Consider the following 24,944-nt stretch of genomic DNA (forward strand, 5'->3'; position numbering starts at 1 on the left):
GGCTCTCCCCCTCATCCTCAGAGTGTTGGAAGATCATTTGTCCTTTCGAAAAATGTGAACATTGTCTTCTCCCAATCTTAGCCACCGCCTGATTTACTACTGTGACCTGACCTGAGATGACCTGATGAGTGTGTCTGTTTGTTCCAAGAGGTGAGAAACTGTTCTTTGCAAACTCATAAAAAACGTTCGTTTTTCACATCCTGTTGCATAATTTTCTAAACAAGCACTAGCCTGTTTAACCGTTTCTGCCTTCATAGTTGCCATGCAAACCACATCTACTGCTTTTATTACAGACCCTGTCTGCACCCTCCCAGACGCAGTGCCTTCCTTCAGACAGACTCTAGCGCTTTGCACGCGGGGAGCTCTCTGAGCACTAAGGAGCTGCCTTCATCATCATCACTCGCTTTCCATCCACCACTGCAGCGGCTGCTGGTCAAGCAGGAAGACAAACCCACTGCAGCAGTGAGTTGTACTTTTCTCATTCGTTTCCTGCTCTACAAGTATGAACGGTGCAGCTGTATTTAAACTGTAGGGCAATGGACAGCAGAGAATATCATTTGGAATTTGACTGTTTTATCAAATAATTTACATGGGAATTTACGATATTTGGTGTTGTAAAGTTTGAAAATACAGAGGATATAAATCAAGGTGATTAATTATTCCAATACCACCATTACACCTCCCTCTACAGAGTGATGTGGGTCATTCGAGAAGTGTGTTAAATGAAGCTCATTAAAAGCTATACTCCATACATCTCATTATCATGTGGCTGCAAAGCCTTACTTATGTGTCAGGAAAATTATTTTCTATGCTACAATATTGATAGATGGTGGGCCCAAATATTTATAACAGTTTACTTCTTTAAGAATTTCATTCGAAATTACATGGGCTATTAAATTTGGGGGGCAGGACTGATTGTTCTGCGAAAAATTATATTAAAAACTGAGATCCGGCTGTTCCATGGTTCACTGAGCTGCTTGAAGAGTAGATTATATTCAGATTTGTTCGAAAAAGCTCATGGGCAGTAGATCAACGTGCAAATGTAGCTGCTTTAAAAAGTGCTGTGTGCAGTCTGGAACCCCACCCAGTGTGCCAGGATAGCCCGCGGTTATGATGTTAATGTTTCCACTCCGACTAGTAGCCTGGCCAAGGTGTCTGACAAATCCAATGATACTTATGTTAAGAGCTGAAGACCGGCTTTGCCCCAGAGAAATAAATTACATTCATTACAGGAGTTTCTGTTCAAATGAAGGTTTGAGGTGGTCCCTCCTCTCCTCCGACATTTTGGTGCAGATGCAGGTTGGACCGCGCCCAGCGCTAGACCCCCTGGCTCCCGCAGAGGCCATCCCTCCCCCAAAACATACGACGCCGCAACCCTCACTGCACTCAACACCGGCCGACTCCCCGATTGCCACCGAGCCGCCCCAGGACGTACCCATGGACCCTTCACCTGCCAAGCCTGCAAGTTCTGCTGCATCAGGACCCACACTACAACCGCACATCAGGCTCTGTTGCTGGAGTACAACCATGGAGGTTTGTAGCTAGAGTGGTTGATAGCCCAGGCAACACCGCTGCAGATTAAGCTCCGGATGAAGCGGAAATGTGCAGGCTAGGTAGGATGCTTGCCTTAGTTTCGAATAGTCATTTATGACCATCCATGCATGGCTTCTTTTTGTGAGCTCTTCTTTTTCATGTAGAAGAGAAATTGAGGCCAATACAGAGTTAACTAGTTTTTTAAGGCATTGCATGACAGTGGTGAGGCCCAGAGGTTCCCTTGGTGCGAGTTGACTAAGGATTGACCCACATGTTCTCAAAGGCTGTTTCTGTGCTTGCTGCAGCTCGAGTTGGCATTTTCAGACCACAGGATGTTATTTCAATAATTGAGCTCTTTGTATTTTATTTTAAATGACCATTTGACAATTGGCTCCTGCCGCACTACTGATTACACTGAATTTCAGTCAGATTTGACTCGGAGAGGAACTCGAGGCTAGGTTTAACACATAAGGTTAAACTTGTGTTTTGGAGTTTGACCAAGAGTGCTGAATCACGTCTGAAAAGGGCGTTTTACTGCCTTAGGGTGAAAGCTGGCAGGAGTTTCGCTCCCATGACTATTCAGGAGAGGATCTAGTGTTTGGCCTTTCAATTTCTGGTGCAGGGTGGTGAAAGCAGCGATTAAGGCATTGCTTTTCCTTGTGATGGCTGGGAGCTGTTGTTTGTCCTGAGCCTTGCCATCTAGCAACACCCTGGCCTGGACCGAGGGAATCACCGCAAACCTTATGTTGTAGGAGGAGGCATGCAGCCTCCTTCCCTTAGCCAAAAGATTTCCCCAGGGACCCCACCTCTGAGGCCTTATTTATTTTAATGGGGAGGGGGCATGCAGCACCTCTCCTCAAACAATCGGAAGGCCCCAGGCTCTCCATTACCTGGGGCAGTAGTTATGTTTATGGAGAGGGGGACTTGTGACCCCCTCCCTAGCCATTGGCAGGCCCCTGATACCAAATCCACTTGCTCCGGGACAGCTTTTGCGTGAGCTTCACTTGCACAAAGTATAATTTCAAAAAAGAAAGGGAGCCATTGCCAATTATGGATTAACTATTCATAGCTGCATTTATACTGTTTTAATACTCAATATCACTAATGTGATGTATTTCCTCTGGACTTCATTAATATCATGCACCCTTATTGCCATTCAAGTATGTTTTCTGAAACAATTTCTCCACTTCTTCGGGGTCAGTGAAAAATGAGGCATGCCATTGTGTTGAAAAGACAGTCTAGCAGGTAATAGCACTGCAGAGCGTGCATCTATGATTCTCATTTTTTTCTTGATTGGAGAGACTTAACTATGTGCTTCTTGAACTGATAGTATGAAATCAGAGGAGAGATCAGAACCTTCATGTCAGATGTTCTTGTTTGGGACCATTTTTTTAATTTTCCCACTTTCTGTACTCAAGAAGTTAGCAATGATGGGGAAAAGTGGAGCCCCAGGAACCAATCAAAGTCAAAGCATTTAGTGGGCTTGCTCTACTGTAAATCCGAGGATAGCTTTTCCTCACCAAAGATGCCACTCATCAGCTTCTCTATATAGTACTTGACTCAGCTCATTGTTGTTGACTCTGGAATCTTGGCTATATAATTGAGTCTCCTCAGTGTTGTGCCTAATCTCTCCAAGTCCACTTGCTGGCCTTTTGGTAGATTTGACTATACTTTAGTGACAGTGAAATTCTGTGCTCATACGGGGTCAGTTGTGTCTGCTGCTTCTCCAGGTGCCATCTCCCCTAGATCATGACCACCTAACCTCTTTTTGGGAGTAGAATGACTCATCTTGGTGCTCCCTGGTTTGAGTACCCTTGAACTTCTCAATGTCAGACAAGTATTCTTAATGTCTGGTGTTCCTATCTCACTGTGTGATCTTTATGCCGGTTCTGACCGTCCTGACCTGGTCAGAACCGGTCGCTCCACTCGCTCCTTGGTGTGCCTTACTTGTGCCCCCGATCTCGCCTGCAATTGTGCCTGGTATCTTATCGATATTGTTTATTAACCTGTATTTGTGCCAGATTGTGCCCCCGATCTCGCCTGCATTGTTTTGGTGCCATTTGTTGTGCTTCTTAACCCTCCCCGCTCCCTGCCGCTGCTCCCCGGCAGCCGCACCCCGTTCCCTCCAGCATCCCTGGACCTGGCCACCCCGCTCCCGCCTCCCAGCTGCTCCTCCCTCCCACTGGTAAACATAAGGGAAGTCGCGCGAGGTGAAGAGCTGTGACGGTCCTGACCTCGTCAGAACCGGTCGCTCCACTCGCTCCTTGGTGTGCCTTACTTGTGCCCCCGATCTCGCCTGCAATTGTGCCTGGTATCGTATCGATATTGTTTATTAACCTGTATTTGTGCCAGATTGTGCCCCCGATCTCTCCTGCATTGTTTTGGTGCCATTTGTTGTGCTTCTTAACCCTCCCCGCTCCCTGCCGCTGCTCCCCGGCGGCCCCACCCCCATTCCCTCCAGCATCCCCGGACCTCGCCACCCCGCTCCCGCCTCCCAGCTGCTCCTCCCTCGCTCCGCCCCTTCCACTCTCCACTTATGACAGAGTGGCAAACGCGCAGCGTTCGCGCAGAGCAGGGGCGCCCTATGCGTGCCAAAGGTAAGCCCGTCTGCGCCCGTCCGCGCCTGGACCGTGCCCAGCGCTAGACCCCCTGGCTCCCGGAGAGGCCATCCCTCCCGCAAAACATATGACGCCGCAACCCTCACTGCACTCAACACCGGCCGACTCCCCGATTGCCACCGAGCCGCCCAAGGACGCACCCAGGGACCCTTCACCTGCCAAGCCTGCAAGTTCTGCTGCATCAGGACCCACACTACAACCGCACATGCCAAACAGAACTCCAACAACAACCACCTGAAGTGCATCCTGCTCAACACCCGTTCGGTCCACAGACATGCCATTGAACTATGGAACCTACTCGACACCATAACTCCGGACGTCGCCTTTCTCACGGAAACTTGGATGAACGCCTCATCAGCGCCCAACATCGTCATAGCCATCCCGGACGGATACAAGATCATCCGAAGGGACCGCATCAACCAAACAGGAGGAGGCATCGCAATCGTCCACAAGAACACCATCTGCATCTCGACCAGTTCCGACGACACCCTCACAGCCACCAAACACCTTCACTTCCAGATACACACCGACCCCAAGACCACACTGAGAGGCACCCTCATTTACAGACCCCCAGGACCCCGCACACAATTCAGCGAAGACATCACTGACTTTATCAGCCCACACGCCCTCCCCTCCGTTGACTACATTCTCCTAGGGGACCTCAACTTCCACCTGGAAAATTACAACGACAACAACACCACCACCCTGCGGGACAACCTCGCCAATCTCAGACTCAAACAACTGGTGAACACCCCCACCCACTACGCCGGACACACGCTCGACCCAATCTTCTCCTCCAGCAAGCACATCTCCTTCAGCCACTCTACCGGACTCCACTGGACAGACCAGAGCTGCGTCCACTTCAGCTTCAGAAAGAACACAACTCACCACTTCCCGCAACAGGTCCCCCGCAGAAGCTGGAACAAAATTACCGCCGACCAGCTCACCACTTCACTGAATCAAAACGCTCCCGCCAGATCAACGGACCCAAATGAAGCAGCCATCAATCTCGCACAGTGGATCACCCACTATGCTAACGACCTAGCACCCCTGAAAAACAATCCCAACAAGCCAGGAAGCAAAAAATCCTCCTGGTTCAACGACGACCTCAAGAACTCCAAAAAGAACTGCCGCACCCTCGAGAAAGCCTGGCAAAGAAACCCAACCACAGACAACATGACCGCCCTCAAGAACACCACCCGCAAACACCACCAGCTGATCCGCTCCACCAAGAAGTCAGCATTTAGGGATCGACTAGACAACAACGCCCACAACAGCAAGGAACTCGTCAGCATCATCAAAGAGCTCACCAATCCCAGCGCCGGCAACAACGACATCACTCCCCCTCAAGACCTCTGCGACTCTCTCGCCTCGTTCTTTCACAGCAAGATCGCAGACATACACAACAGCTTCGGCGACCAGACCACTGCCCCTACCGAAACCCCCCACCGCCACCCTCCGCGCCTGGACCCCGATCAGCACCGAAGACACCATCCGCATGATGAACTCCATCCACTCCGGATCACCTACCGACCCATGCCCCCATCACATCTTCAACAAGGCCGACTCCGCCATCGCACCCCAACTCCGGGACATCATCAACTGCTCCTTCAACACCGCTACCTTCCCGGAGAGCTGGAAGCATGCCGAACTCAGCGCCCTTCTGAAGAAACCTTCAGCCGACCCCACCGAACTTAAGAACTACCGCCCCATCTTGCTCCTCCCATTCCCCGCCAAAGTCATAGAGAAGACCGTCAACAAGCAGCTCACCGCCTTCCAATTTCCAATTTAAAACATTTATAAAGCGCAGCGTGCACCGTACGGTTTCTTGGCGCTAGTGGAGAGTTCGACAACTGAGGCAGAATAAAACCTGTCGAAAAGAAGAGGGGAAATGACACGGAAAAGGCCTGTTTGAAGAGAAACGTTTTTAGATCTTTACGGAAGGAAAGATAATGAGTGGCAGAGCGGAGGTGATCAGGGAGGGAGTTCCAGAACGTGGGGGCTAGGGTAGAGAAGTTAGTTCCACCCCACTTTTTACGTTTGAAACGTGGGATTTGGAGGAGGGATTTGGAAGAAGAGCGAAGCTCTCTGGTAAGGACGTATTCATTTATTAGCGAGGAGATGAAAACGGGGGCAGTGCCTTGACGGGCCTGGAAGACCATGCAGCCGGTCTTGAACAAGGAACGTTCCTTAACAGGGAGCCAATGAAGCTCCCTGAGGAGGGGTGTGGAATGATGATAACGTGGGAGACCATAGACCAGCCGGGCCGCCTGGTTCTGGACCATCTGGAGTCTCCGCAGGCTGTATGCTGGAATGCCGTTGTAGATGGCATTGGCATAATCTAGCCGCGATATCACCAGTGCGGCCATGATCAACTTGAGTGCCTGTGGGGAAAAGAAACGGGAAACAGTGCGGATGGTTCGGAGGGTGAGGAAACAGGAGGAGACTACAGTGCTGATTTGTGAATGGAGGGTGAGCTGGTTGTTCATTTTAACCCCCAGTGTTTTAACTGTGGTTGAAGGAGTGGGGGAGGGACCAAGAGAGGAGGGCCAGAAGAAGGAGTTCCAGGGACTGGACGAACCACCGGTGAGAACCAACTCGGTTTTGTCCGGGTTCAATTTAAGATGGTTGTGGTTCATCCAGTCCCTGATGAAGGTCATGGTAGACTGAAAGTTAGAGACAGAGAGAGGAGAGGAGGACAGGTCAAAGATGAGCTGGAGGTTGTCGGCATAATTGTACACGGCGACCTCCAGCTGCTGAAGAGCGAAAGGGGAGAGATATAAAGGTTGAATAATAAAGGAGAAAGAGAGGAGCCCTGGGGGACACCACAAGTGACAGGAAGTGGAGTGGTCGTAAAGTCTCCTAGCCGGACCGCCTGAGTGCGGTCCCTCAGGAAGGAGGAAAGCCAAATCAGGGCTGAACCCTCAATTCCAGCCGCCTTGACACGGGACAGTAAGATGGTGTGGTCCACCGTGTCAAAGGCGGCGGAGAGATCGAGGAGTACCAGCGCCTGATGATTGTTATTGTCCATACCCTTCCTGAGGTTATCCAAGACCGAGACCACAACTGATTCGGTCGAGTGCCTGGGGCGAAAGCCAGCCTGGCGGGGGGCCAATCCCCCATTAGCCTCTACGTGGGCGCTGAAAACTGCGGTGGCATGGCGTTCCAGCACCTTGCCCAGGTAGGGCAGCAGGGAAATGGGGCGGTAGTTGGCTGAGATGGACGGGTCAGCGCCAGGCTTTTTTAAAATGGGCACTAAAGTGGCTGATTTGAGCGCTGGGGTCACTACTCCCTGCGCAAGGGAGTTGTTGAGGAAAGTAATGGGGGATTCAGGGCAGGAGGATTAGATATGTTGCAGGATTCGAGCCGGACAGATGTCTGCCGGAGAACCCGACTTTACTTTGGGGAGTATCTCCCGGAATCTAGCCTCAGTAAGGGGAGGGATAGAGGTAAGATGACAACGAACAGTGGGAGGGGAGGGATCCACAAAGACAGATGGAGGGGGGGGGATATTAGCCTTGATGGTAGCGATCTTCTCCAAGAAGTAAATGTTGAGTTGGTCGCATAGTGACTGGGATGGAGGGATTTGAGGGGAAGCTCTGTCGGAATAGGCCAGGTCGTTCACTATACCGAATATTTCTCTAGATTTGTTTTCAGCTGCCATTATTTTTGTAGAAAAATAGGTGGTTTTGGCGGAGAGAATTGCAGTTTTGTAATCGGCAAGTGATTTAAGATAGAGGGTTTTTAATGAGGGGCAATAGTTTTTCCTCCACTGTCTCTCTGCCTGTGTAGCGGTCAGTTTTAGTTCTTTTAGGTGGTCGTTAAACCACCTGTTGGAGTCCTTTGGTCGCCGGATGGAAATGCGACGCAGGGGAGCCACTGAGTCGCAACCTCCAGTCAGCCAGGTATTAATGTCGTTGGCTTGAGAGTTGGAAGAAAGACCGGAGAGAGTCGGAGTGGAGTTCCGAAGCAGGGAGGACAAGGAAGGGAGATCGACTCTGTTCCAAACCGCGCCCAGGTATTTTTGGCGTGTGGGACTTTGGATGCGCGGTTGTGAGAGATGGAAAAGGAAATAAGGGCATTGTCGGACCAAAAACAGGGGGATACAATCACCGAGGATATTTGAAGATTGAGGGACCAAACCTGGCCAAGTGAATGACCGTGAGAGTGAGTGGGGACAGTTATGTGCGGAACAAAGTTCAAAGAAGAAAGAGATTCTGTAAACTCTTTCGAAGCAGTGCACTCAGAGGGATCCGAAGGCCAGTAATTAAAATCCCCTAGCACCAGGACCGAGGCGTAATTGACCACCAAATTGGCCAGCAGGTCTTGAAATGCCGGTAGGAACAGAGACGAAGACTGGGGTGGGCGATACGTTAGGAGACAAGTAATAGGTGGAGAAAAGGATAGGGAACGGACTACAAGGAACTCAGTGAGGGCGATGGGAGGAAAGGAAAGGGTTTGAAAGTTTAATTCTGACCGAGCGATTAACGCCACACCACCACCAGCCCTGCCTGCCGGACGATCGGCACGTAGGGCAACGTAGGAAGGGGGGAGGGTAGCCAGGAGAACAGGAAGGGAAGAATCACAGAACCAGGTTTCGGTCAAGAGCAGTAAGTCAGGCTTCTCAGTATCAAGCAGGACAAACAGCTCATGGTGGTGCTTGACCGCTGACCTGGTGTTGAGTAAAAGAGCAGATAACGACGGAGTAGGGGGGAGAGGGTCAGGCGGGGAAGAGCCATGTGGCGGAGGGATCGATCGGGAAGGCGGCGATGTAGGAGTGGAAGAGGAGACAAGACCTAATGAGGCAATGTGCCTATGGACAGTTTCTGAGAGGGGCCAGTGGCCTTGGAGGGTGGTAAGCTCCTCAGAAGAGTATGAGGTAAATTTGGCATGGGGTCGTGCCCCTGAACCCGTCCGGCCGCGGACGGGCGCAGACGGGCTTGCCTTAGGCGCGCCTTTGGCGCGCAAACGGCGCGCCCGCTGCGAACGTCCGCTGCGCGTTCTGGGATTGCACATTGATATAGGAAATCTAAAGGCGGGAAGGGGGCGTGGCCTCTAGGTGGGCGTGGCCAGGCGTGGAGGAAGCCGGAGGGAGGGGGTCACGTGAGCGCTAAATCCGCTGTACGGCGCCCTCGAAATGTAAATAGCAGTGGGAGTCAAGGTAAGTTTTAAAATCACAATTTACACAAGTATCCCAGTTAAAAAAGCACACTCCCGGCTATTTTGCCTCAGGAGACTCGAAATCAACCGAACGCTAGCGTCTCAGCGCTTAAGAAGGGCGGGAAGGGGGCGTGGCCTCTAGGTGGGCGTGGCTAGGCGTGGAGGAAGCCGGAGGGAGGGGGTCACGTGAGCGCTAAATCCGCTGCACGGCGCCCTCGAAATGTAAATAGCAGTGGGAGTCAAGGTAAGTTTTAAAATCACAATTTACACAAGTATCCCAGTTAAAAAAAGCACACTCCCGGCTATTTTGCCTCAGGAGACTCGAAATCAACCGAGCGCTAGCGTCTCAGCGCTTAAGAACGGCGGGAAGGGGGCGTGGCCTCTAGGTGGGCGTGGCCAGGCGTGGAGGAAGCCGGAGGGAGGGGGTCACGTGAGCGCTAAATCCGCTGCACGGCGCCCTCGAAATGTAAATAGCAGTGGGAGTCAAGGTAAGTTTTAAAATCACAATTTACACAAGTATCCCAGTTAAAAAAAGCACACTCCCGGCTATTTTGCCTCAGGAGACTCGAAATCAACCGAGCGCTAGCGTCTCAGCGCTTAAGAAGGGCGGGAAGGGGGCGTGGCCTCTAGGTGGACGTGGCCAGGCGTGGAGGAAGCCGGAGGGAGAGGGTCACGTGAGCGCTAAATCCGCTGCACGGCGCCCTCGAAATGTAAATAGCAGTGGGAGTCAAAGTAAGTTTTAAAATCACAATTTACACAAGTATCCCAGTTAAAAAAAGCACACTCCCGGCTATTTTGCCTCAGGAGACTCGAAATCAACCGAGCACTAGCGTCTCAGCCTCAGGAGACTTCCTTGAGTCTAACGGTTCCCTCGACCCATCTCAGTCCGGCTTCCAAGCCAACCACAGCACCGAGACCGCCCTCATCGCAGCCACAGACGACATCCGAACCCTACTCGACAACGGGGAAATAGCGTCCTTCATCCTCCTGGACCTCTCCGCAGCGTTCGACACGGTTTGCCACTGCACCCTAGTACAACGCCTCAGAAACGTCGGGATACAAGATAAGGCATTGGATTGGATCATCTCGTTCCTCGCCGGAAGAACCCAGAGAGCCCGCCTCTCCCCTTTCAGATCAGAGGCCACCGAAGTCATCTGCGGCGTACCACAAGGATCATCACTCAGCCCCACCCTCTTCAACGTCTACATGAGCCCCCTCGCATCCATCGCACACCAACACAACCTAAACATCATCTCCTACGCGGACGACACTCAGCTAATCCTCTCCCTCACCAAAGACCCAACCACCGCCAGAACCAGCCTACATGAAGGGATGAAAGAAGTAGCCGAGTGGATGAAGAACAGCCGCCTAAAACTGAACTCAGACAAGACAGAAGTCCTCATCCTAGGATCATCCCCCTCTGCCTGGGATGACTCCTGTTGGCCCCCGGCCCTGGGCAGCGCACCCAAACCAACGGACCATGCTAGCAACCTGGGCGTCATCCTAGACACCTCCCTCTCGATGACCAGACAAGTCAACGCTGTCTCATCATCATGTTTTAACATCCTACGCATACTCCGAAAGATCTTCAGATGGATTCCCATCGAAACAAGGAAGAAGGTCACCCAAGCACTTGTCACCAGCCGACTGGACTACGGTAACACCCTCTACACCGGAACGACAGTCAAACTGCAGAAAAGATTTCAACGCATCCAGAACGCCTCCGCTCGACTCATCCTGGACATACATCAACAAAGTCACATATCCGAACACATAAGAGACCTTCACTGGCTCCCCGTCAGCAAGAGAATCACGTTCCGTCTCCTCACCCACGCACACAAGGCCCTCCACGACCTAGGACCCAAATACCTCAACAATCGCCTAACCTTTTACACTCCCTCCCGCCAACTGCGATCATCCAATCAGGCCCTCGCCACGATTCCACGCATCCGAAGAGCCACCATGGGAGGAAGATCCTTCTCTTACCTGGCGGCGAAGACCTGGAACTCCCTACCCACCAACCTACCCAGGACCACCTCTCCTTTAGAAAACAACTCAAAACCTGGCTGTTTGATCAATAGCGAACCCCTCCCCCTTAAGCGCCTTGAGACTCTCTGGGTGAGTAGCGCGCTATACAAATTTCTGATTGGATTGGATTGGATTATGAGCTAGCCAGATCCTGGCAAAGTCACAGAAATAGATCCCCCAGTGACCACAGATTTGCTAAGCTGAAATAAATATTTCTGTCATGGACATTCATTCCGGTATTGAAGGAAGTAATACACAGGGCAGTCCCATGTTTGCAATACGTGATGGTGCCGGCTGTTCAGCATCAAGAAAACCTCAAGTTAATCCATTAAATGTGCAGGATGGCCGGGAGCCGTCCTGCACCGATGGTGCTCGTATGCACAGGATGACTCCCAGCTGTCCTTGCGAATGACAGTGGAAATCCCTCTGGTGCAGGCACTGGAGGAATTTCCTCCATCACCCCCCCCCTTTCAGTTTCAATTTCAATGTGCTCATGGGGAAGTCAGAAGAGGTATTATTGGGAAGGAGAGAATCTCCCCTTTCGAATGGTACCCCTCCCTAGTGAATTCCTGCTTGGAGATTGCCCCAGGAGTGAGATCCCCAAGCAGGGATCCACACACTAGACACCAGGGAGGGGCAGCAGCCCCTTGGGAAATACCCCCATACAGAATTGGGAAAATTTAGTCTTTCTGCCCCCCCTGGGGGCAGATGGGGCAGAAGCCCCCAATCTGTGCCACGGGATAGGACGCCCACTAGATACCAGGGATTATTTTCCTCATTATAATTATGGGTGGGGGCTGCCTAATATGGGCATGCCTATGCCCCCATACCCACCCCACAAAATTGCAGTCTTCCTGCCCCCCTGAAGGGGCAGAAAGCCCACTGGACACCAGGGTTTTTATTGTTGTTGTATTTAGGAATGGGCGCTGCCCAAGATGGGCAGGCCAATACCTCTCAGCAAAATGTCAGTCGTTCTGCCCCCGAGGGGCAGATAGGGCAGTATCCCCAAACTGACCCCCCCAGGGGGGGCAGAAAGCCCACTAGAGGCCAGGGTTATTTTTTAAATTTCATTTTGGGGTTGGGGCTGCCCAAGATGATCATGCTAATGCTACCAACCCCCAATAAAATGCAACAGTCTTTCTGCCCCCCCAGGGGCAGATGGGGGCAGCAGCCCCTGATATCCCTCCGAGGGGGCAGAAAGCCCACTAGTCCCCAATGATTATTATTTTTTTTTTCTAAGTAGGGGTGGGGGTTGCCCAGAATGGGCATGCCTATGCCCCCACCCTGAAAAAAATTGCCACAGCCTTTCTGCCACCCGCCGGGAAGCAAATGGGGGCAATAACCCCATATCTGCCCCCCCCATGGTGGGCAGAAAGCCCACAAGACATAAGGGAATATAGGTATTTTTCAAAATTCAGGAGTGGGGGCTGCCCACCCCTGAATTGGTTTGCCGATGCCCTCACCCCCCAAAAAAATGCCACAGTATGTCTGACCACCTCAGGAGCAGAAGGGGCAGTAGCCCCTCGATCTGTCCCCGGGGGCAACAGAGAGCCCACTAGGCGCCAGTGATTACTCTGGCTTTCTAGGTTTCTCTATTTGTCGACTGCGCTAGGGCCCAAAATCCACAAGTTATCACATAGTGACAAAAAAGTCACTGCCTAGTGAGCTTTCTGCTACCCTGGACGGGGGAAATCGTGGGGCGTTGCCCCGATATGCCCAAAAGGGTGCTAAATATACTGTGGCTATTTTTGGGGGGGCATTAGTATGCCCATTCTAGGTAGCCCCCAATCCCCCAAATAACCACTATCTCTACTCTAACTCCATTACATTATTTTAACTATACCATTAATGGTTAGGCTAAACACATGAGTTTTAGTACAAGCTGCAGAATGTGCATTAGTATGAGAAAGCATGAAGGGGCCATCTTGGCACCAGGTATTCATCATATAACAGCGGGGAAAAAAAAACACAATCAAAATGATTGTGTTTAAAAAACCCATATAACATAACCAATCAGAAATCAGAACTCCTGAAAAGTAACTTACTTTCCATGACGTCGAAGGATATCCTATGAACAGCTTACACTCTGGTGTGCTGTTATTATTTTCAGCCCGCCACTTTCTGAAAGAAAAGCTCCATCGTTTTGACAAATATGTTACATACAATAAATGACTTCTCGCTCTCTACCGCACTTTTCCACAAGGCCAAATCGTGTAAGAGCCATTTATAACTCTTGGAATTCTTCTAAGCAAATCCCGTCATTTTGTATTTCCGCAACTTTCAGAAAGAAAACGTTCAAGATCACTTTCACAATCCTGTACTAGTAATATCTCACCCTTCTTGCTCACTCATGTTCCACATTTCCTATGACACTGATACTGCTTACTATGAGGCACATTACACTACCTCTATGACTACTACAATTATTTAATTCTCTTGATCACAGTGGATGTTGTCAAAGGACCATCATGTCATATAATAGCTGCAGTTAGAAATGCTCTTCCTAAAATCAACAACTGTGTAGCCACAACATTTTTAATTAAAGTTGAAAACTTATTTTCATCAGGTTTATATAGTTGGAATTTTTAAATGACATTATAACCAAAAGTTTGTTCAAAATATGTCGACAGCATTGCAGACTTACATTACCTCTACTCCATGTTTTGATTGGCTGCTTGAATTAGCTTATTAAAAGAAACAGTTTTTCTGAACTCATTCAAAGTGCAGTTATTTTTCCATGACATCAAGTGTTATGGTAAGAACACCGTTTGCTTTGGGAAATACTCTGTTGTCCTTTAACTAATCCGTGCCCACCACTTTCTGTAAGAAAACCTTTTTTTTTCAGTAACTACTTAAAACTCAAAAAAAAAATTTGACTCTGTACTACACTTATCCTCAAGGCCAAATAGTGTAGGAGCCATTAGAACCTCTTGAAATTCCTCAGAGCGAATCCCGAGATTCTTTCCCTAAAATGTTGGTTGTAAAAACACCAGGTAAGAACTTTTAAGGTCAAAAGGCAATTTTTTTAAAAAGTTAAAACAGAATCATTGCAGAATGACCAGCCGTTTCTAGACTTCAAATAAGCTGTATAATGTCCTGATGTTGTTGAAGGACCGTCATGATATATAATTGCTGCAGTTACAAAAGTCCTTCCTGATATTGACAACTGCGAAACCACAAAATTTTTAATTAAAGTTGTCAATTTTGTTCCATCAGGTCTACATCGTTGGAACATTAAAATGACATACTGGCCATATGTTCGTATAAATAATGTGGACAACATTTCATACTTACATTGGCTACACTCCATGTTGTGATCAGCTGCTTTTACTAGCTTATTAAAGGACACTGATTTACTGTCTGGCAAAGGTAAATATATAAATCTTTCTGAGTCTACACTAGTAGTACTTGATATCCTACAGTTCTCGCAGTCATGCTGCCATTGATAAGAAAGCCCAAACAGGTGATCTACATCTACACCTTCATCTAGCAATACATCAAACATATACATTAAAAACTCCTGACAATCTTGCTGAATATTTCGAGAGAATTGCGTTTGACCTGAACACTTGTCTAACAGATTTCGAATTTCAGGCACACTTTCTATTTTTGTTCTATCAGTGCTACATTTCTCTAACACAGAATTCAGCAAGCAGCAAAAACTTTGATCCGAATTGATCACAATCTGTTGTTTTAAAGTTTCTAGAGAAAAGACAACATTAACCACTACATTAGCATAGCAGTTGACACCAGAACTGTTTTCAAATTGAAAACCAACAACATCTTCAACAGAATCCATTTTTTTTCTGCTTATAATTTCAGGTTCATCGACTTTTTCGTCTTTTTGCTACAACCTCCCTACTATTGGTCACATTTCTTCGTTTACGGCCTACCACACGTTTCTCAAACAAAGGATATTGAGGCAAATGTGGCGCATACTCTCTTCTTAACCTATTGTATTCCTTAACACAATCTAGATCCGCACAACTGTTTGTGACATCACACTCAATCAAGTACAATCCCGATAAAGTTCTGACTCGTGACAATGCCACATATGCCATACCCTCCTTGAACACAGAACTGCCAATATTCACCAATGCACTGTCTACACTTAAACCTTGCGATTTATGGATTGTCACCGCATATGCCAAGCAAACAGGAAACTGCTTACGGCGAACATATAAGTCTTTTACAAGCAAAAACCTAGCAGAGCAACGACCAATTAGCTGTACTTCCTCAATGCCATCAAATTTAATTTTTAAAAATTCAATTCCATCTCTATTTCTGTATTTCACAAAATCAACAACATTACCCATTGATCCATTTACCAGACCTCTTTCAACAGGTAAATTCCTTCTTAAAATTATACGGCAATTTAAGCACACATTCAGAGTCTTTTCAAAACCTGCAGTTTTAGATATAGTCTTCTCTAATGAATCCAATTTTGATTTCAAATTCTCAGACAAAATAATTGTTGATCCCATATGCTCTACTCTGTCAATAGCTTCCAGTTTCACAATCTCTTGGTTTTCTAAATGCAACATTTTGTTGTTGAAGATGGCACATTCTGCAAGAGTTGGCATCAAACATATTCCAGATTTCTTCTCAGTAATTTTCTGAAAAATATTCTCAGGCACAACGTCTTGTTCTGGATACAAATTTGACAGTAATCGTGCATGTAAAGCTTCTTTCCCATGCTCGGTCACTTTTCCGATTCTAACATCTTGTAGAATATTCTTGTAATCTTCATCCTTCGCCTGACGCATATTTTCACGCAGTTCAACATAATTGAAGTTTAACCATATATCGACGTTGCCAATGCTCCCTAGGCACTTCCTGGTATCTTCATGCGTGAGCATTTTGAACACAGGTTGTCCTTTCACTGGTGTCAGCTGCAGAAGATCACCGAAAACAATGATGTGTTTGCCACCAAATAACACATCATACTCTGTTTTGAGAACTTCTTGCATTCTCAAATGCACAAAGGCAAGCATGACATTGGAAACCATGCTTACTTCGTCACTGATAAGAAGTTTCCTTTTCCTCAAGACTCTTGAAACTTCACAACAAGCATCTCCAGATAACTTGTGGTATTGTAATTTGTTATCATGCTCCACTGGCAGCATCAGTAGACGATGCAAAGTAATACCTTTAATGTTATGTGCTGCCAGTCCAGTTGGAGCGGTGACAACACAAGACAGCGATGACTCAGTCCTTTTCTGCAAATAACATAAAATTGCTTTAATGAAGAAACTTTTTCTAGTACCCGCTTCTCCACTCACGTACAGTCGGACAGGCTTCAACGACGTACATGAGCACTCTTTCTTCTCATGACTTAATCCATGATCAATTTGGTTGGTAACTTCGTCATATATTTTCCTCTGCTCAACGTTGGGTTGTCTTTCCAAGTCTTCTAAGTTAACCGCATCCTCCTGAGCATGTGCCATGGCTCTTTCCACTTCAATCATGGCAGTGGCAGCTTCATTTTCGATAACTGGTCCTCCTAGGGGATCCGGACTCAATGAAACAGAACTCTGACTGTCCTGAGAACTGTCTCTAGCAATCTCGGCTGCAATCGTTGCTTCCTGCTCGATTTCCGCATTCAACATTTCTAGATATTTGGGAAAAACAGGACATTCTATGGTCTCCTTGGCGGCATTGAAAGAGTCTTCGTAACAGAGGAAATCTCCAAGCAGTTCCTCTTCTGCACGCCAAGGCTTGAAAAGTTGCAAAAGTGCTAAATAGAAAAACTCTTTTCTTTCAGGAGATTCGCCACTCAATTTTCGATGGTTTACCAAGTGGCATTTTCTTTGCTTGACCAGACATCCCTCACTTCCAATTACAGCATACACTCCTTTATCAATATCTTCTTTGATGTTCCTCTTGAATATGTAATTTTGTAGAACCTCATACAGACAAACATTCTCGAGGTGACTGCTTCTATTTGGATAATATGTATCCAACATGTTGGTCTTCAAAATATCGGTACTGTTTGGCTCCTTTTCCGCCAAATACTCAATTTCCCGCACAGGTTTCAGAACTCGATTACGCGTTGCAGCAAGACCAAGACTCGCCCAAACGATACTCCTGGATTTGGCATAGAGACTTGCTGAAGACAACCGGTCAGAACATTCGTAAGCTCCGATTTCTCGATGTGACAAAATCTTCAGACTGAAACTGTACAACTTCTTACTGAGGCTCTTTTCATGGGAAATGTCCTCCCACATATCCTTCAATTCTGTCTTTTCTTTTTTGGTGATGTAAGATGTCACATACCGAGCCACAGCCATACAGTTATCAGCCACAAACTGTATATCCATGTTAGCATTCCACATGGACAAAATCACTGGGTTGTAGTCGTTGATGTACTTGGACTCTTCGTTCCTTTTCAAATTGTATGTGTTTTTAGGTGATTTCTTCATCACATTATGTCGCAGCGAAGACATCAAACTGTTCACTCTTCCTTTAGAAATCACCGGTCGTGGAAAGGCGAAACGACATTTGGTGTAGAACTTGTCCTTGTTTCTGAATTTACGACGACAGTACTTTCCACAACAATGGCTTTGAAAGCGTAAAACTTGTTCTCTTAGGCTTTTGTCTTCCTTTGCGTTTGGAACAGCACATGTAGAATACTGTTCTATGAAACTCATCACTAAGTCTTCTGGATCTGTTCCAAATTTAGGTGCATCCTTGATCCACAGCAGCATATGTATATGAGGAGCACCTCTTGCTTGGTACTCCTTTCTCCAGAAGAAATCCAACACCTCTCCAAGAGGTGGATTTTTCTTGTTCATGATGAAAGACATCATAGCTTCAAATCTATGATTGAAGTACCTGCATACATTCACTGGATCCAAAGAGCACAGTTCTCCGGGTGTCTTGAATTCGATATTTTCAATGTTTCCATTTGCCTCTCGTAGAAATTCAAGTAAGTCTTCCCAGCCATACTCGGGAGTGAGGAACCATGTGGGAGTTCCTAAGTTCCTCAGCATACATTTTAAATCACCATGACGACGGTACCAGTACTCATTAGTACCACGCTGACACGCCATGAGATTAATCAGGTGAGAATCCAAAATACTGTCTTGCACATTGACTTTATCCATAAAGTCACTTGCCGAGATGTTTTGCATCTGTATACCACTTTTCAAGATGTGGTTCACTGCATATGACAGTCCAGACAGATCGCTTTCAAACAGGAGATGAAACAAATAGGGAATGCATTGTCGAAACCTAGGATCTTCTGCATACAATCGTAAAGTCCGGTATTCAGAAGCAGGAATTTGATGAGGTCGCTCATCATATCTTCCTCCTTGACCTGTTGGAAATAGCTGTGGGAAACACCGAGCTTCCAAACTTTCCTCCCAAACACTAATGGGACTCCCTTTGGCTTGTTTCATTTGAAACAACTCAATAGCATTCCCCATGACTTCGTTGGAATGCAAAGGATGAACACTATAATGTTCATATATTTCTTCACTTTTAGAGGGTTCTACTTTCTCAATTTGACCAGCACACAAATCGCTATCCTCTTCTTCACTTACTTCCTCTTCTGCAACATATACATTCTTATAGTACTTATTGTTTTTTTTCAAATACAATGTTGCCTTTTTGACTTTCCTAACATCCACTATTTTCTTACTCTTTGTCGGAACCCCATTAACTAAGATAACCAGAGGTTCCTCTTCCACTTTTTCTACTCCAATTGTATTAATGTTTTTCTTCAAATCTAGAGGCAAATAAACAACTCTTCCCTTTAATCCTCTCTGTAAATCTGATGGAGGCAATTTCCCTGTCTTTGGCTCCATTCTTACAATAGCCTGAAAGGGATGGATACTTTGAATCAAAATAGATTCATAAGTATTTAAATCCTTCAATTCAGAAGGAATCTCAACCAATTCCAGATTATTATGAACCGCTCTAGCAGGCATCCGGTTTTGATTTAATTTGTTACAACAATAAGTACACACACGTTGATCCAATCCCAAATCAAAACAATTTTCTACCATCAAGTATGTTGCGAAATCCTTCCATTCATTATTATTTTCCCTTTCACTTTTCGCATATAAATCCACTAACTTAGTCTGCTTCTTATAATAAGTGCATCGACAACACACACAAGTGAAATTAGGCCTCTCACTTGATTTCACCTGAAACGTGGCAATTTCCTTCTGAAAATTATCTGTACTGGAAACCTGTACACTATCTTCCACATTACCCTCTTCTTCTGGGTCAATTTCAACATTCTCCTCTTTACTTGCAAAGTAACAAAACTCAATTTCTTCACAAATATTCTTCACATCTATTTCAGAACCATGCAAAAGAGCAGTGCATAATTGTTTAAGCATAATTGCTGGACTCTTAGCATAATAAAACATTCTAACTAATTTCCTCACTTTATTATGATGCACTGCTAGCATCCTGAAATGATGAAAAACACTCTGGCATACTCTCCTGGAAAGACAAGCCAGTGAATGACCATGCAAACCTGTCACTTCTCTCACTCTGCAAGGATCTAATTCTTGCAACAACTTCATTTTCTGTTTTAAACTTTTCTTATTAAATGTCCGTACAAAATCACAAAGCAAATTGATGGAATCCTGTCGCACACTGCAAATACTACTACACTTCCAGATATACACTGGTCCCTTAGGACGTCTTCCTAAAACCTCATTACCGAACACCTCTTCTGCCTCTGTTGTCACAAGTTTTTCTTTTTCAACTGGACAACCATCTTTCACCTCATAAGCTCGACCACTGGTGTCAACTGCATGCACCAAATCATTATCCTGGAAATAACTCTCCTCATTAAAACATGCCTCACAACTTGAACTATGCATCCATTCTCCTGAAAAAACTTCACAAAAATTACTACGATTAACTGTTCTCTTCCATCTACTATTTCTTTTGAAATCATAAATTGCCTTGTTTAGCGTCCTAATTCTATTGATTATCAAAATAAATAACTTTCGCTTAATTTCAAATGCCTGATCAATAACTTTCTCAACTTTCTTTTTTTCTCTTATAAAAAACCACTTTCTGTTGACCTTTCTTAATATTTTTTAACAAATTGCCAATTATCCTGTTGCGGAACATTCGTCTACGAATGTCCCTAAACTGATTTTTCCTTCTACTACCATGCACAGAGTTATCTCCTGCTCTAGCAGTAACATTTTTGATTGGCCTTTCCTTTCCGTTTAAATTGCTTCTCTTTTTCTGGACTAAAACATTTTCTGTAGTACTACTTTTTTTTTCTACAAATGTTTCTTATGAATGATTTCGTTGTCTTACCCGGAGCTTTCTTGGTGACTTGACGAGTTTTTATTGTAGAGGACTGCTGCAAGAATTTATTAAGCTGCTGTCTTTGACGTTTTGTAGCCTTTCGGTTTCGTTCTTTAGATGGCATTATGTCCTTTTGAAATGATCTGCAGTTGAATCTGTGGTAAAATATAATTAAAAATTTTATTAACCACTATTAGCAAACAATAAATCAATAACAGTCGTCAAAAATTTAACACACTACTTGTCATTTTTACATAGAATAATTTTTAGTGCATTGGCAAATTTAGTAGTCACAAATAGTAGCAAAGAAATGGAATGCTTCTACATTTGACCTGTGCTGTTTTATATGTGAATCTGAACTAGTTTTATGAGCATATTTGACTATTTTATTAAAGACACTACACACAACCTGTTTTTGAAGTTGTGTTTAATTTTAAATGAAACGGTTTACATTTTTACTTTTCATTTCCAGTAACTTTTAAAAATAAATGTTTATAGTTCCATAGGCTCAAGCAGGTCAGCTTCCCACCCTATGTCATACAATTCTGACAAATCGGCATCCTCATCATGTTCTTCATCATCCTCAGGATTTAAATAATCCAAGGGATCTACTTCCACTGACGTTTCAATGACAAGTTCAATGATAAGATCGAGATCAACGGATTGCTCATTATCACTCATGGTTGATGTTGTCGTTATCTTTAAAGAAAGAGAACAACAATGAGATGTTGCAGAGTAAGAGACAAATCTCAGAGACTATAATAGTAAAATTGTTTAACAAGAGTAACATTTTGCAGCTATTATTTAGCCATGTCCAGCGATGCTGAGGAGGTGAGGCCTATGTCCAAGTTTTCAGTGAACAGGACTCATCTCTTCTTAACCTTGGATAAGCCTCACCGACTCTGTGTCCCCTGCTCATACTTAAATGTAAAGGGGCAGATTTATGTTAACTGGCGCATCCCCAGGGATGCACCAGTTAACGTGCACCGCTGCTCTGCCACCCATGGTGTGCCGCATTTACAATGTGGAGCACCATTGAGCAAAAACAGCACAGATGCGTCACGCATCTGTGCCACAAAAACAGCACATTGCAGGAATCACGTCGTAAGCGCGACATGTCTACTGCAATGCACAGGAGCAAGCCACACATTGCATGGTGCATCACTCCCTATGCCTGTTTCAAACAGGCGTAAGGATTTGATTCAGCAATGCTATAAAGCTGACTCAGTGAAATCTTCTAAATTTCACTGTGCTAGTTTTACAGGGCTTTCATGCAAATGAATGCCCACCCTGCAACAAAACGCCTATATGAAACCTGACGCAGGTTTCATGTGGCACAGGACTTTACAGAATGACACATCTGCCTAGATGCATCAAGTTGTAAATATGTCGCAACATAGCGCATCTTTTGCGCCGCCGCTGCGTCACAAAAGTGACGCACAGCGGCGCAAAAGAGGCACACGGCTATCATAAATCTGTCCCTAACATTTTAAATGATTGATTCAGGATGACGATAAGGTGTGGCCTATCCAGAGGTTTGTTTGAGGTGAGGCCTACTCAGGGTTGCAGATGAAATTTAGGCTTGTTGAAGAATACAGAGGAGATAATACATGTGCAGGCCTACCAATGAAGTGAGTCATGTCCACTGCAATCTTGAACAAAGGTCAGACCTCTTCTGTGTCCGTGAACAGGCCTAAACCTCATCTGCACAATGTGATTCGTAAAGTTAGGAAACACAGGTGATGTAATTGAAAAATGTGGAATTTCTTTTCCTCATTTCACAATCACATCACCTGTGTTTCCTTTGCTTAGGTATCTCATTGTGCAGATGGAGTCTAGCATATCAAAGAGTACACAGAAGTTGAGCACTGTATACAACAATTTTGACATTTACAGAAGATTCAGCTTCTCCATGCCCCCTACACAGTCCTAAATGTTTACAGTTTAAACGGACGGTATGTTGTTGGAGATGAAGTGAGGCCTGTCTTGCAACATGGTGCATCTTTTGCATCACTGCTGCATTGGTTTCATGTGGCACAGGACTTTACAGCATGACACATCTGCCTAGATGCATCAAGTTGTAAATATGTCGCAACATAGCAAATCTTTTGCACCGCCGCTGCGTCACAAAAGTGACGCACAGCGGCGCAAAAGAGGCACACACCTATCATAAATCTGTCCCTAACATTTTAAATGATTGATTCAGGATGACGATAAGGTGTGGCCTATCCAGAGGTTTGTTTGAGGTGAGGCCTACTCAGGGTTGCAGATGAAATTTAGGCTTGTTGAAGAGTACAGAGGAGATAATACATGTGCAGGCCTACCAATGAAGTGAATCATGTCCACTTCACTCTTGAACAAAGGCCAGACCTCTTCTGTGTCTGTGGACAGGCCTAAACCTCATCTGCACAATGTCATTCGTAAAGTTAGGAAACACAGGTGATGTAATTGAAAAATGTGGAATTTCTTTTCCTCATTTCACAATCACATCACCTGTGTTTCCTTTGCTTAGGTATCTCATTGTGCAGATGGAGTCTAGCATATCAAAGAGTACACAGATGTTGAGCACTGTAAACAACAATTTTGACATTTACAGAAGATTCAGCTTCTCCATGCCCCCTACACAGTCCTAAATGTTTACAGTTTAAACTGACGGTATCTTGTTGGAGATGAAGTGAGGCCTGTCTTGCAACATGGTGCATCTTTTGCATCACTGCTGCATCGGTTTCATGTGGCACAGGACTTTATAGCATGACACATCTGCCTAGATGCATCAAGTTGTAAATATGTCGCCACATAGCAAATCTTTTGCACCGCCGCTGCGTCACAAAAGTGACGCACAGTGGCGCAAAAGAGGCACACGGCTATCATAAATCTGTCCCTAACATTTTAAATTATTGATTCAGGGCACACACCTATCATAAATCTGTCCCTAACATTTTAAATGATTGATTCAGGATGACGATAAGGTGTGGGCTATCCAGAGGATTGTTTGAGGTGAGGCCTACTCAGGGTTGCAGATGAAATTTAGGCTTGTTGAAGAGTACAGAGGAGATAATACAAGTGCAGGCCTACCAATGAAGTGAGTCATGTCCACTTCACTCTTGAACAAAGGCCAGACCTCTTCTGTGTCTGTGGACAGGCCTAAACCTCATCTGCACAATGTCATTCGTAAAGTTAGGAAACACAGGTGATGTAATTGAAAAATGTGGAATTTCTTTTCCTCATTTCACAATCACATCACCTGTGTTTCCTTTGCTTAGGTATCTCATTGTGCAGATGGAGTCTAGCATATCAAAGAGTACACAGAAGTTGAGCACTGTATACAACAATTTTGACATTTAAAGAAGATTCAGCTTCTCCATGCCCCCTACACAGTCCAAAATGTTTACAGTTTAAACTGACGGTATCTTGTTGGAGATGAAGTGAGGCCTGTCTTGCAACATGGTGCATCTTTTGCATCACTGCTGCATCGGTTTCATGTGGCACAGGACTTTACAGCATGACACATCTGCCTAGATGCATCAAGTTGTAAATATGTCGCCACATAGCAAATCTTTTGCACCGCCGCTGCGTCACAAAAGTGACGCACAGTGGCGCAAAAGAGGCACACGGCTATCATAAATCTGTCCCTAACATTTTAAATGATTGATTCAGGACTACGATAAGGTGTGGCCTATTCAGAGGTTTGTTTGAGGTGAGGCCTACTCAGGGTTGCAGATGAAATTTAAGCTTGTTGAAGAGTACAGAGGAGATAATACATGTGCAGGCCTACCAATGAAGTAAGTCATGTCCACTTCACTCTTGAACAAAGGCCAGACCTCTTCTGTGTCCGTGGACAGGCCTAAACCTCATCTGCACAATGTGATTCGTAAAGTTAGGAAACACAGGTGATGTAATTGAAAAATGTTGAATTTCTTTTCCTCATTTCACAATCACATCACCTGTGTTTCCTTTGCTTAGGTATCTCATTGTGCAGATGCAGTCTAGCATATCAAAGAGTACACAGAAGGTGAGCACTGTATACAACAATTTTGACATTTACAGAAGATTCAGCTTCTCCATGCCCCCTACACAGTCCTAAATGTTTACAGTTTAAACTGACGGTATCTTGTTGGAGATGAAGTGAGGCCTGTCTTGCAACATGGTGCATCTTTTGCATCACTGCTGCATCGGTTTGATGTGGCATAGGACTTTACAGCATGACACATCTGCCTAGATACATCAAGTTGTAAATATGTCGCCACATAGAAAATCTTTTGCACCGCCGCTGCGTCACAAAAGTGACGCACAGTGGCGCAAAAGAGGCACACGGCTATCATA

General features: G+C 45.8%; 1 protein-coding gene across 3 annotated transcripts in view; it reads left to right on the plus strand.

Moving 5' to 3' along the window:
* Positions 1-330: 330 nt before the first annotated feature.
* LOC144767615 (putative methyltransferase DDB_G0268948) overlaps positions 331-24,944 on the plus strand; it is a 460,480-nt gene continuing 435,866 nt past the window's right edge. Inside the window, exon 1 of one of the 3 annotated variants that reach the window (XM_078651018.1) lies at positions 331-462. The gene's annotated coding sequence lies outside the window, so the exon portion shown is untranslated. The remainder of the gene's footprint in view (positions 463-24,944) is intronic. The other 2 variants (XM_078651019.1, XM_078651017.1) reach the window with 2 other exon arrangements.

Source organism: Lissotriton helveticus, chromosome 7 (genome assembly GCF_964261635.1).
Source record: "Lissotriton helveticus chromosome 7, aLisHel1.1, whole genome shotgun sequence".
NCBI classification, from domain to species: Eukaryota; Metazoa; Chordata; class Amphibia; order Caudata; family Salamandridae; genus Lissotriton; species Lissotriton helveticus.